The sequence below is a fragment of the Rhinichthys klamathensis genome, unplaced genomic scaffold (genome assembly GCF_029890125.1).
Source record: "Rhinichthys klamathensis goyatoka isolate OS25496 unplaced genomic scaffold, OSU_Roscu_1.1 h1tg000286l_1, whole genome shotgun sequence".
In the NCBI taxonomy this organism is placed as follows: domain Eukaryota; kingdom Metazoa; phylum Chordata; class Actinopteri; order Cypriniformes; family Leuciscidae; genus Rhinichthys; species Rhinichthys klamathensis.
The window spans coordinates 219053-231896 of NW_026606805.1; the positions used below are offsets into that span (position 1 = coordinate 219053).

A 12844-nucleotide genomic window follows, 5' to 3' on the forward strand; every position below is an offset into this window, starting at 1 on the left:
GAGAGAGAGAGAGAGAGAGAGAGAGAGAGAGAGAGAGAGAGAGGTGACAGGGGACGGGGGGAGGGGCTGTTTAGAGAGAGAGATGTGAAAAAAACTAAGAGAGGCAGGCTGGCCTATAGCGGGGGTTGGGCTTAAGCGCTGTGTGTGTGTGTGTATGTGTGTGTGAGAGACCAGCTCCTTTCCTCTCTTTGTTTGACTACTGAGTGGAAAAAAAGCAGAGAGAAAGAGTGTGTGTGAGTGAGAGAGAGAGAGAGAGAGAGAGAGAGAGAGGAGAGAAGGACTGAGGGAGGAAAGCATAGAGAAGGAGAACGAGGGAGACACACACTTTTTTTTTTTCTTTGGCTAAAATAAGAAGGAATTCTGTTTTGTTTGGAGCTGGAATTCTGCATCCTCTTCACTGTGTCAGCTTTTGCATGGTGTGTTTTTGTTTGCAAGCCCTGCCGCCGGTGTGTGCATGTGTGTGTGTGTGTGTGTGTGTGTGTGTGAGGGGGGCAGGTAGTCAAGCCTGCAGCTGGTTAAAGGGAAAATAAGAGCCGAGATTTTACCGAACAGACCGAACGAGCAGCTCTCAGTGTGGGATTACCTCAGAGACACAGGGAATAACGTCGGGAAACACGGTAAGACATGCAGCTTCCTCTATCCAGTTTCTTTGTGCTTCCAGCAGGGCATTTAAACTGAACTCGTGAAAGTATCCGGGCTGCGTTTGGACAGCTCAGCAGAATAAAAACACACGCTAGAGAAAGTTGCGCTGCTTTTTCCAGTCGGATTGCTGCACAAAGGAAGCTTGTTGTATAAGTCCGGCTCGCTCTGTTTATGTTCTGCTTGTCACACACACACACACACACACTCTACTGCAAAAAAGAAAAGATAAAACAGAAATGCCTGTTCTATTTCCAGTGTCTCCTTCCCTCACATCCATATGGAAAAGCAGGGTGTATAGCTGATATTTCCGGACATGATTTCTGTTCTGTTAGTGACTCTTTGTTGAGTTTGTGTGATTGTTTTGCAGGTGTGTGTTGTCTGTTGTGGTCTAGGGAAGTGGTGGTTGGTTATGGATAATGTGTTAGTTGAGAACTAGAGTAAAACCCCAGCGGCGTGAGTGTGTGAACCACCGCTTCCTCCTGGCTGTGTGTCCGTCTCACACAACCCACATCCATTACCGGCATCCTGGAGTGTTTCGATCAATCAAGAAGAGTCATTGTGTGTATGTGTGTGTGTGTGTTGCTGGGTGTGTATCTGCTGGCTCCTCCCCTCATTAAAGCTCTCCACTAAGATAAAGAAACACAAAACATTGCCGGAAGAGCACACTTCATCATTGTCATCAGGAGATCTGTAAAACAATCTCACGTCTTCATCTGTCAGTATTCGGTTTCTCCATTCCTCAATGGTTCTCCACCGGAAGAACATCCTCTTTCTCTCCCTCTCTCTCTCTCTCTCTCTCTCTCTATCTCCAGCAAATTGTGACTGTCTGCCCTGAAACGCATTTGGCGTGGCTTCGCCGGTCCCGGTTTTCATCAGCGCGTGTGTGTCGCCCTCGGGTCGCTTTGCTTTTAGCCTACATTGGTGTTTGAGTTCCACTAGCTGCTGTTTAAGCCGAGCACAATACAACTCTGTTAGCATTAGTGGTGTGAGGACTGTTATTACCCACAATGCCATGGTGATTAGCAGCGTGCTAATCTATTCATTAGCTGCTAATCTAATTGTCAGCACTGGTAATGACTGGGCTGTTCGTGTATTTCTGAAGTAGTTTTGAACAGTCGTTTATGTCAAAACACTGTTGTTAGTCCTGGCTAACTTGACGTCTGCCATCACTGTCATAAACAAATGAAAAAATTAAATGAAGACAAAAAAAATCTGAAAGTTTTGCATTTGCAATAATGTGTCCAATATTGTTTTGTTTAGAGTAGTAAAATAACTAATTTCTATCTGAAACCATGCTCTCATATTTGGTACCCGGATGAAAACCCAGCCTAAAGATGGTTTGCTGGTCTTATCTGGTTTAAATGGGTTTCCTAGTCTGGAGTTTAGCCAATTTAGCTTAGACTTCCCAGTCTGACCAGCGGAAGTGTCCAAGACGGCTCTAAAACCAGACTGGGAGACCATCAAATCATCTTAGACTGATTTAGGAGGTCGTTTTTTTCCAAATGTATGTCCTGATCATGTTGGCTTTGACTCAGTCTCTATTATAAGCTCTCTCTTTATCACTCCCTGTGATGGGCGTTTGTTCTTCTGCAGATGTGGTGAGGGTGTGTGTGTGTGTGTGTGTGTGTGTCCTGAACCCCACCCCCCCAGGACAGGCCTGGCTGAACGGGGGATTGTGCATTCATTGGAATGGAGAGAGAGAGAGAGAGAAGGGAGGTAGGAATGATTGAGTGGGCTGCCTGGAGAAGAAAAGGAGAGGGGGATGGGGGAGGGGAAATGTTGCTTGGCTGGTGTTTTGCTCTTTGGTTGAAGGAGGAGAGGGGGAGGTGGTTAAGGTATAGACACCCAGCTGGTTAGTTTGAGAAAAAGAGATGCACAAACATCATGGGATTGGAAGATGTACAGAATTCTGAGATCAAGTCATATTATGTGCTAGAGAGAGAGAGAGAGAGAGAGAGAGAGAGAGAGAGAGAGAGAGAGAGAGAGAGAGAGAGAGAGAGAGAGAGAGTACAAACACAATGTGATAGGAACTATTACATATGCTTATAAACACTGACATGCATAGAATTAACCTGATTATAATACTAGTCAGTGCATTGGAACTTCATTAAAATAACCTTATCTATCTATCCATCCATCCATCCATCCATCCAATCTATAGTTCTATCTCTAGAATAGAAACCAGTCTAAAATTTAACTCTACTGTTACGTGTTCTTAATTATACTTAAGCAGTGTAAATCATTTTTTGTCATGGCAGTTTCTGCTTCTGTGAATCGTGTTAGGATGGCAGTGCTGACAGTGAGAGTGGTTTCTTCGTGAGATCATTTTTGAATTGTTTTGTTTGGTAAATTTTGTTGAAGTCACAGAGATGGGAGGATAGATGTGAAGAGAATATCTCTGTTTTCTCAGAGTCAGGCATGTTTTCTCTCTCACACACACACACACACATACACTCTCATAAATTCCTTATTATCGTTAGCGTGCAACTCGATCCCTCCAAACACACACCTGTGTTTCTACGCCTCCTTTGTCTCGCTTGAGTCCCCTGGGAATGAGGTGGTACTGACATGCACACATGCATACACTCTCCTGAGTAAACAACCAAAGATGCTTTTCCTGGAATATAGAGTTTATTTATATTTAACAGCATCTTTGGTCTCTAGCATCAATGCTACAGTGTTTTTTTTTTTTCTTTCTTTCTTTTTCTTTTTATTCGAAAAAATGTGATGCTGGGATCCAGGCAAATTTATTCTATATTATCATTCAGTGTGCATAGAGAGTTTATAAGGGAATTAACACAAAAAACACACACGTAAATCATATAGCTAAACACATACAAATTGAGTGACATGAAGTTTTACCCATGATATGGTCTCGAAATCACAATGCACTGCATTGTAAATCTAAGAGTACATACCTCATAACTTCCACACTCAATTTCATCTATGTTTAACACAATCGCTCATGTCTTAAGTGAAAATATACAGTTGAGAAATTAAACGGATGCGTATCATTATATTGGATTCGTGCATTAGGTCTTAAAGTGACAGCAGCCTAATAAACCTATTATGTTAATCAAACAACAGAATACACAGAGAAAATCACTTTTGTAGCTTTAAGACTATTTCTATTTGATTTATACAGGCAGTGTTATTTTACATTTGATTATTCAATTTCTCTACCTGAATACTTTTAGATTTACCTGAAAAACGAAATATCACAATGTCCGTTTTTTCTAATACCGTGTAGCCCTATTTCAAACACCTGTTTCGGTGGAAACCATGTGGTCAATGAAATAATCAAACACCCCAAAATGTAGCCTCTCTGCAAAGTGCATTTTGGGGTATGACCCTTCTGTGACCCCTGGGAGTGATCGATGGGCGTTTCGCATTACTTAAATGGAGTCATGTGACTGAGCGATAGAGTTACACCATCAATGGATGAAATGGCACCCGGCCAATCGATGGCCGAGATCATAGTGATATGGAGAGAGAAAAAAGGTCATCTCAGGGTCAAAAGTGTGTATTTGAGCTTGCTTTCTGTCCCCATTTCTTCATTGTTCTGTCATCACACTTTTTTTCCTCCCTGTTCTCTCCTCTCTTTCTATCCTCTGTAATACCATTAAGTGCGCGCCGTCCTTCTAACCCAGTTCTCCAGTGAGCTTTGACCTCTTGTGTAAGGTGTGTACGCTTGTGAGAGAGAGATTTTAACTGTACTCTGACCTGTTGTGTAAGGTCTGTAGTCTAAGGTGTGTGTGTGTGTGTGTGTGTGTGTGTGTGTGTGAGAGGAGTGCGATAAGAACTGGAGCCGTTCAGGCTGCACAACAGTGAGCTTCTCTGCAGGTCTGTACGAGATTTAGTGCCTTTCTCTGGACTGTGATTTGTGTGTATGTGTGTTTGCTCTGCCTCTCTGCATTTCACACTCCAGCAACCCGATCCATTTCCTCTAGATGAGGTAGCCTGTATAGACGACCCCCGTGTGTGTCTTGTTGGAGTCAAAGCCATTGTTGATGTTGTAATTGATTTCTCACTGCTCTTGTTTCTGTAGTGTGACGCGTCTGGAGCGCTAATTCAACTGGCTTAAAGGGTGTGTGTTTATGAATGAGTATTGGTTTTTTAGATGAAGTTGAATTTGTCTTTCTGTCACGTAATAAATTGGCCATTCTCTTGCCCTTAGTTTCCAGTTCACCTGCATGAAAATGTTTAAGCCAGAAACTTTACACACATGCACAAACACGCAAACGTTTGACTAACACGTTTACAACACGGTGCCTCATTGAAGATTTCCTTCTCCGCTCAAATACTTGAAAACTTGGCTTTTTTAATTCAGTTTACTAAGGCCCCGTCCACACTACTGCGTTTTCGTTTAAAAACTGAGACCTTTTGCTACGTTTGCACCTCCCGTCCACACTAAAACGGCAAAAACGGAGACCCAAAACGGAGAAGTTTAGAAACGCTGCCGATCCGTTTTTCGTTTTGAATCTCTGGAGGGCGTTTTAGTGTAGACGGGTCAAAACGGAGGTCTTTAGAAACGATGACGTAGTAGAGGCTCACGCTCGGCTCTATGATTGGGTGTCATCAGTCATGGCGTATATCTTTGCTAGCAGCTGTTGTACAAGTAAATTCTGCATTTTACAACGCTATAACTGCCGACATGCGCCGGAGTCAAGCTATTATTCGAGCGATCTGTGACAATTCCCGTGTGCAGCGGCGGCGTTGACCGGACATGGAGCGTCGGTTTGGGGTTAACCCGGAGCATGGTGGGATAATTTTATCAATGAAGTTGTGTTTACACCGGCACGCGCATGCCCAGTGTTGGTGAATGGTCACGTGATCCGCGTTTTCAGTCGTTTTAATGTGGACGGAGATCAATTCTAATACGCAGCTAAAACGCTGGTGTGGACGGAGATCGTATTCGTTTTAATTATCCGTTTCTAAACTAAACCGCAGTAGTGTGGATGGGGCCTAAACTCCTATGCTGCATCCTAAATCAAATACTATGTAAAAACAGTATGCCAAAAGAGTAGTATGTTCGAAAAACAGTAGGCGAACAGTACCTGGAGTGAGTATTCGATAGACACTTTACTATCATGAGGCCAAAGGATTTATGAATTGGGGTGTGCAATATCACGACTTACTGAACGATTAAAATGCCTTTGAAGAGAGATCTAGTATCGTGCTACACATTCGATCAGTTGCAGTTCCCAAATTACTGTAACGCAACGCACATTCACATCACACGTTTAGCAATGCAGCGGTAGGTGACGCTCACTTGACATTGCAGTTCTTTGCTATTACGAGTTTTATTATTTGCATTGCCAGTTCAACTTTTTAGTTGCACGCTATTCTGACATAAGCTTTTATGAGTGTGAATCGCATACATACTAAAAGCCTGTCACGGTGCGAGTACTGAACTAAGTTCTCTTTTGTGTCTTACTCTGTTTAAACTATCAAATACACACAAGGTTTGCATAAACACAGTCAGTTAAGTCTTAAGGCCTGTTCACACCGGGACGAATTTCGCGTGCGATATTCGCCGACGTTTAACGCCTCTTGACCAAACAAAGGGCGCCAATGTGAGTGTGCACACCGACGCGGGAAACGCCACGCGTAAAAGCGTCATTTTTTTAAAAAACGCCTCGGATTCGTTTTTTTGGTTTGACGCGCCGCGTCAAAAACTATCCGACCAATGAGATTGGCGCTTTTGCTCACGTGTCTGGAGCTTCTGAAGTTACAGTAAAACACAACTTGGGGGCGCTCAAACACAAAACGGTCTTGCCGAGCACACATACGTAACGGCGAAGAAGATATACGCCAAGTAGCGTCTACACTGCCGAGAAGAAATAAGACGAGGAAGATGCAAGGCAAGATGAATGTGGAGCTGCTGGTCTCGTTGGTGTCGGAACATAAAGAACTATATGACAAGCGCGACAAACTTGCTCTCTTCTTCTGCGTGACAAGCGAGTGTCAGAAGCGTAAAGTTGCGCAGCGCCACTTTGTGTACCGGGGTATTTCTGTTTTACATTAAGCGCCGTCTAATGTCAGGGAATGAATTTGCATGTTCACTCGGCTCATCGTCAGCGAAAATCGGTTGGGTGTGAACACAAAAAACGCGTTGAAAAATGCTGACGAATAACGCGCGCCGATATTCGTCCCGGTGTGTACGGCCCTTTATTATGTGAATGCAAATAGCTGGGAGAAAATGGTATGCGTGCCTGTACTGTAGCCTGTATTAGATCTGTGCATTTGGTCTTAAAGTGACAGCAGCTTAATAAACCTGTTATCTATGTCATTAATGTTAATCAAACAACAAAACACACAGAGAAAATCACTTACTGCTCTTGACCGAATCACTTCAATAGCTTTTTTTCAATAGCTTTAATAAAAATCAATGCATATTTAATTGATACAGTGAAGTCTATGTAGTGTTTTATTTGAACATTTATTCAATATCTCACTTGAATGCTACTGTTAAATAACCTACTTTGGCCACTCTTTTTTCATTTGTTACCTTGTAAGGGTACAAATTACCTTGTAAGGGTCACATTAAAAAGGTTAAAAAAAATTAACACACATGGATGAATCGTTCACTAAGATCGATAACAAATATTTGCACATTTTCATTGCATGCCAACTTAAACTGATTGGCTTGCTGCTTCCAAGACTATCTACTCATTCCCACTATTTTGACAAAATAATAATTGGCAAATAACTGGCCATGAGTTACTGTTTAGCCCTGATAAGTGCCTGAATGCACCCCATGATTTGGAAACAGGGCTCTGTTTTATGGCGTAAGCTGATGTTGTAATGTGATTCTTTGTTCTAAGATCACAATAATACTAATCTGTTTATAGAGACACTTAGAAGCTCTTAGCTGCAAGATGGCATCATGAATAAGAAAGAGAAAGAGAGAAAAGAGAGGCGGGTTTTGGGAGTTTAGATGCTGAAAACTGAATCATTCTGTGTGTGTGTGTGTGTGTGTGTGAGGTGTCGTGGACGTGTTACCACCTTCAGTGCGGCAGGTGCGAGATACGAGGAGTGTGTAGAGCTGATCCCATTTGTTTTTAGCAGCAGTATCACAGGCCACTGTGGACGTTGCTTTCATTGAATGTTTATGTGGAGCCATTTGCTTGCAGCTATAGTGGCGTCCCCTGCTGTGTATGTATGTAAGTGTGTGTGTGTGTGTGAGCATTCGTGTGCTCTGGTTGAGAATAAATAGAACAGCAGTGTGATTTCACACCCCTCCTCCTTTCCTCCCATCCCCCTTCTCTCTCTCTCTCTCTCTCTCTCTCTCCCTGTCTCTCTCTCTCTCTCTCTCTCTCTGTCTCTCTCTCTATCTTCAGCATCAGTGCATCTGTGTCATGTCACAGGGTTCTGCCGTCCCAGAGTAACCCCCATCCCCCTCCCTCACACTAAACGCTTATTCTCTCGCTCTCTATACATCATCATCTCTCCTTGTATATTTGCACTTACTGTATATACACACACGCCTCTTTGATATGATGACATCTGTCAAACGTGCATATGTAAAATATATTTATTTTGTCTTTTGCTGTGTGTTTGTCATCAGCCCTGAACCCTGATCTCACGCATGCACACACATGGATGCATCACATATTTCTGTGTATGTATGTACATGTGTGTAAGACGAGAGGGAGCACAAAAGGCTGTGTGTGTGTGTGTGTGTGTGTGTGTGTGTGTGTGTGTGTGTGTGTGTGTGTGTGTGTGTGTGTGTGTGTTTATATGTGCAGCCTCAGGCTCCTCCCCCAGGGAGAGATGGACAGGTGTGGAACAGATTGAGTTCTGCCTCATCAACACTGTACACACACACACACACACACACACACACACACGAATACACCTGCACGCTCACAATCAGTAATATACACCAACTGAACACAAAGCATGCAAGCCAATTAATGTGCACATACATAAACAAAAAAAAACATACATTTGCATAACGTTGTATTTGCTTTTTTTTTTTGTTAAAATCATAATTTTTGCAATTCTGAACATTTAGTTCCAGTCCTCAAAATTGATTGGCTGAGCAGTGAGCATCCCAAGAGTGCTGCCATGTCCAACATATTATTGTCATTGACTCATTTCTTCAACTGATTTGTTTAAAACCCTGATTCATTAAAGGGATATGGTCAAGGTGAAAAGGAGGTAAATACCTGGAAAGGAAACACTTTTCCACTTTGAATCTGTTTCATAGATTCATGTTCTGCGGTGAGGATTGTCAACTGACCCAATGATGTAATGTCTGCTCTCACATGATATTAAACATGATTTCTTCTTCATTTTCGGAATCAAAACGTCAGAACGAAACTCCCAGAATCCCCCTCAACATCCCCACACCTCACTGAATCTCTACTGCTCTTTCTATTCTTCTCAACTTGATTTCTCTTCCTCTTTTGAAGACATTATCACATACTTCATCATGTGGCATGTTTTAGATTTGCTGACAGTGTGTTGGCCATTTCCAAGTGTTTATACGAACACTAATTAGTCAAATTTGAGTACATGTTGCTATATGAAGTGTTGCCTAAGTACAAGTGTGAGTATGTGTGTGCGTTGATACTTGTCGTTCTGTTGTTCTTTGCTTGTGTGTACGTGTGTGGTCTTGTGATGGTTCAGAGACACCATGTGTGGATCATATGTGAGTTTGAGCAATTAGGTGCGTTTTTGTGTGAATGTGAATTTTATAAACAGATGGTCTTACTGATGAATACAACACACCTCTAAGCCCACACACTCACACAGACATATAGAATATAAAGTACATATACTTTAAACAAATTGTGTAAGTTGTTGTTTTGTATACATAGAACATTAATCATTAAATGTAATCATATTCAGCAAGAATCAAATTAAGGCACATAAGGGGCAACACATGGTATACCGACAGTGCTCTTGCGGTTATCCTTACTCCAGCACATTTGATGGCGCTAATGTACTATTTTGCCAAGCAGTATTAAACATCAAATGAGACCGTATCCAGAACAGCATTGAATATGAATGTTGTCTGCGTCCGAAATCGCAAACTCTCTTTACTAGGTACTTATTTTGAATAAGTACTTACCCGCAATCGCTAAAAAAGTATGTTCTATAATAGTATAAATATGTGTAGTATGAATGTAATCAAGATGTTCATGTGTAGGTTCATTATCATGTGACCTTTATTGCTTCACCTTCATTCATAAATCCTCTCCTGTGGCCTCATGGGATAGTAAATTCAAGTGTCCATCGGATGCACACTTCAGACTCCCACCGTTAGGTCATCCGGGGACTTTTTGCCTACTCTTTTATGAGTACTGTGAATTCGGACATACTACTCTTGTCACATAGCCTACTGTTTTTATCCTACTATATAGTAGAAGTGTGTGATTTCAGATGCAGCCGTTGTATTTCCTTAGGCTAGTTTGCAAGCCATCAGATACAGTTTGAATCACTTGTCCTTTGTCTTTTATTCCATAGCTGTTTGTAACTAATATTGTAGTATTGTTTGGCTTTCTTTTTCCACTTATGGTGGATGGCAGGCCAGCTGAGTATTTGTGCGACAAACCAGTGTGTTTATAATTAAGATATTCAATTAAACTAATATACCAGTTTGCAATATCAAACAGGATAACGCGCTGTTTTTGAAGCATCTGAACAATCGAACTGGAACAGCAAACCGGACCATTCAAGTTATAAATGGTCACGCCTGCTCTTACATTAAAATGAGGTGGAGAGAACTAGACTAGAGCACATTTCCTTTTCAATCAGAAAAACAAATATTAATTTGTTAGACATTAAAGGTCTGGACTCCATCGCAGCTTTCATTGGCCAGAGGCCGTCTGACTGACATGTAAAGCAACCAATCACAGTTTGTTTTGTTTAGAGGCATTAAAATGTAACGTCGATGTCCCTACAATAACAGACCGGTGTGTAAAACTCTCGGACGTGTTTTAATGAGTATGCCGCGAACTTTACATATTTCACACACTTTTGAAAATCCAGCGTTTAGTTGATCCTGATAAGAGCTCATTGTCACAGTTGTAAACACGATGGCTTTCTTCTTCCATGAGGGGGTTTGGCTTCACCGCATCTTTTTTTCCATGCGGACCGTTAAAGAACGCGACACACACGTCTCCCGGACAGTTCAACCAATCTGAATTCAACCAATCAGATGACGACTTCAATATTCCCGAAGTGTTTCCTATTTTAACATCTAAGGCTGAGAATAAAACTTGTATAACTTCCTTATGTAAAAAATATGGAGTTTTTTCTTCCATACAATGAAAGCTAATGGTGTCCTTTTTTTATTCCAGAGAAAAAAGAAAGTCATAAAGGTTTAGAACAACGTAAGTTAACGACATGAGTAAATGTTGACAAGCTTCTCATTTTGGGGTGCCTTTAAGGCATATTTATGCCTGAGAAACTGTACGATCAAAAAAAAAAATCTATTTGAACTATGTTATGAACAGACACTGATTTACAGGCTATAAAACGTTCCAACCTAATCTCTGCCTCTGTACGCCCTGATCTCTTTGAGACATGGTAAAACAGCTTTTACAGGTTACAGATGCATGCACAACCCTAATGATGTTTTTGACAGAGTAGAAAGCTAGTCACCATTAAACGCTGAAGACTATATTTGCTGTGTTTGGTGTGGCGTATAATGACAGTCTGCACTGTCTGTCTGTGCTAGTCGTCTGCAGGAGCTGAAGTCAGTTCACTTCAGAACTGTTTAACCTGTGAGATATTGATAACACAATAAGTTGATCCCTCAGGGTTTAGGATTTATCTCTGTGAGTTTGTAATGGAGAAGGTGAAGAAACATGTGTGAGCCTGTTTGTTGATCACCTCAACATGTTTTTACCTGACTGACTGATGTTGTTGTTGTTGCTGCTGGCTCTGTGTATGTGTGTGTGTGTGTGTGTGTGTGTGTGTGTGTGTGAGACAGACATTTTTGTCTAGTCTGGCTGTTTATGGATGTAGATGGAAAGTCGTTTATTGAACTTTGCAAGGGAAAAACAGAAAATGGCTGTTTTGTTGTGGGCTGCTGTCTGTTTCTCCTACTCAAGCTACTGTTATGTGGTCAGCTATGTGTGTGTGTGTGTGTGTGTGTGTGGTTGAAAGAGACCAACAGAAATGCACCACACCCTCATGAATGACTGACAGATGTTCAAAGACGCTTGAAATATTCATGAGAGAGTTCATATGCGTTCTGAAGGATCCCTGCTTGGCTTTGTTGGTTACTGTTTAGACAATAGCGTGTGTGTGGGAACAGGTTTGCATGTGGGTAATTTTCGCAAACCATACATGGCTGAATCTGACCTTTATATGCGATATGTGGCAAAAGTTCACTAAACCAAATCGTGGTTTCTGCACCCCGCCCACCTCCCTGCACACACCCACACACACACACACACACACGACTGATCGCGATCACAACCGCACCGGTTCACGCAGACTAGTGGGAAGAAACCTGATAGACCAAAACAAATGAAATGGACTTGCAGAGGTTTCCAGGATCATGATTTGACCTTGTATCACTGACTCTAGTATCTCTTTCTGGGTCAACAGGACACTACCAATGGCGAGGTTGTGGGGTTGAATCCCCAGGGATTGTAGATACTGAAAAAAAAATACCTTGAATACTCTTAAATTACCAGCTAAATGATCTTGAAGATTTGATGGCAACAGTGTACAATGGTTTCTATGTGTAGGGCTGCTTACTTTGCTAGGCAGTTACTTTTACAATTACAATTGTTCATACTGTGGTTAGTCAAAGTCATGTTTATTGTCATTTTAACACAGTGGAAGAAAATGAAATGTGGTTCCTGCAGAACATAATGTTCAGCAAGTACAGACAACAAATACAGGCAGTTAATAAGTTGTAAAAGCATATATGGTTGAACGATAGATTTAGGACACAATCAAAGCCCCTAACCATAAATATTAAACTTGGATGCATAACTTGTTCCACACCATTTTTGCTTGCATTTTTAGCATTTGGCAAACATTGGATTCAAGGTAGGACTTGCTAACCTCTCACTTTATTGCTTGAGGTACTCAAACACGAAATACTCTAGATCTACAGACATGAATGATATCTCAGATGAGCTTGTTAAGCAAAGGTGTGTGTTTACTTTTTAACGCAATCAGACTTGTCTGGTTGACCAAGTAGTGGAATCCTGTATTGACTTGCAATTAA

General features: G+C 41.6%; 1 protein-coding gene across 6 annotated transcripts in view; it reads left to right on the forward strand.

Moving 5' to 3' along the window:
* Positions 1-12844, forward strand: part of kdm6ba (lysine (K)-specific demethylase 6B, a) — a 126073-nt gene that overhangs the window by 70179 nt on the left and 43050 nt on the right. For 2 of the 6 annotated variants that reach the window (XM_056269636.1, XM_056269638.1), the window contains exon 1: positions 189-617. The exons of the other annotated variants lie outside the window; for them this stretch is intronic. The gene's annotated coding sequence lies outside the window, so the exon portion shown is untranslated. Of the gene's footprint in view, positions 1-188; positions 618-12844 lie in introns of those variants that run through there. 6 annotated transcript variants of the gene reach the window in all.